General features: G+C 59.8%; 1 protein-coding gene across 1 annotated transcript in view; it reads left to right on the plus strand.

The window, feature by feature from the left end:
* The window catches only part of SIL1 (SIL1 nucleotide exchange factor), a gene marked incomplete at its 5' end in the record, with an annotated part of 46,149 nt that overhangs the window by 41,971 nt on the left and 2,870 nt on the right, over positions 1-1,308 (plus strand). The window lies entirely within an intron of this gene.

A 1,308-nucleotide genomic window follows, 5' to 3' on the forward strand; every position in this document is an offset into this window, starting at 1 on the left:
CACCACAGGATGCTCCATGCTCAGAAACTCCTCCCCGGCGTGCCCGTGGCTCACCCCAGAGCTTGTTTTGGGGTGGGAAGGGATGGCTGGGCATGAAGAGGCCCTCGCCAGCATCACTTGAACCCCTTGGGAGTGGGCGTGGGACAATTCTTTTCAGTGAGCCTGAACCTGTCCTGCTGGCAGCCCCTGGCGAAGAGTGAGAGGGATGAGTTCAGTATTGTCCACATTCACATGCGGCCTTACGAGAGCCTCCGAGGGTTGAACCCCCTTTCCCAGGAGGACAGAGGCTTTTATTTTCCAGTTCCCACGCTGCGTACAGTCTCCTGTCTCTCTCCAGGCCGGGATCCCAAGGACAGATCGGTGCCCCAGCCTCTTCCCATATGGGGCAGCAGCCCACAGCTCCCGCTCCGGTGGGTTTTCTGTACCGGTGCTCGCAGAGAGGCCAAAAGTGCATTTCTTCCCTCCCCCATCCTTTGGCCTATGGTTAGAAAAGGGAGACTGAAACATCATCCAATTCACCAGCAGCAACTCGGAAGATGGAAAATAGAAACAAACGGGACTGAGGAAGACGTGGCTGTCAGCTCGGATCTGTCCACGGGGAGCGGGGATGCACAGTCCACCTCGGCGTGCGGAGAGGCCGGCTCGGCTCGCTGGCAGGCGCCCAGATGAGCATCCCTGTCCCCGCTCGGGCAGCAACCCTGCCCCAGGCAGCGGCAGTCCGTCCCCTCTGCAAACCATGGTTGTCACAACCGGAGGAGTGTAAGATTCAGTCGGTTGGCCCCTAATTGTCTCCTCGGTGTGTTAACCCCAAGCCACTCGAGGCCCGGGAGGCAAGTGCAGGCGTGCTGGTGTCTCGTGCTGGCGGTGCGTGATGCCGCACCACGACAGACCCTGTTTTGGGGCTGTGTCCTGGGAAACATCATGGTCTTGTCCTCCAGCTGCGTGGGTACAAGGGAGAGGATGTTCTGCAGGCGTCCAAATCATCTCGAGGAGATCGGGCCCTGCTGAGCGGTGCTCGAACCCCCTTCGCCCCATCCTTAGTCCGTAGCCAGGTTCTGTACCAAGGACCGGTGGGGGCAAACTGTGAGGAGAAGCGATGGCGTTGGGTCTGTTGAGGTGCTGGCCACAGGTCCCTCTGGGTTATGCTTCTGGTGAACACGGTGACAGCCCAGGTTGGAGTTTGGGTGGAAGTCACCCAAGTTCAGGCAGTGTCCCAGCGCAGGGGAGGGATGGGATCAGGAGAAAAGGGGGCTCTCAGAGACACCCCTCGGTGAGGAGAGGTTTGAATGCGTATGCTGGGGAGCTCCA

Source organism: Cariama cristata, unplaced genomic scaffold, assembly GCF_000690535.1.
Source record: "Cariama cristata isolate BGI_N322 unplaced genomic scaffold, ASM69053v1 scaffold3347, whole genome shotgun sequence".
In the NCBI taxonomy this organism is placed as follows: Eukaryota; Metazoa; Chordata; class Aves; order Cariamiformes; family Cariamidae; genus Cariama; species Cariama cristata.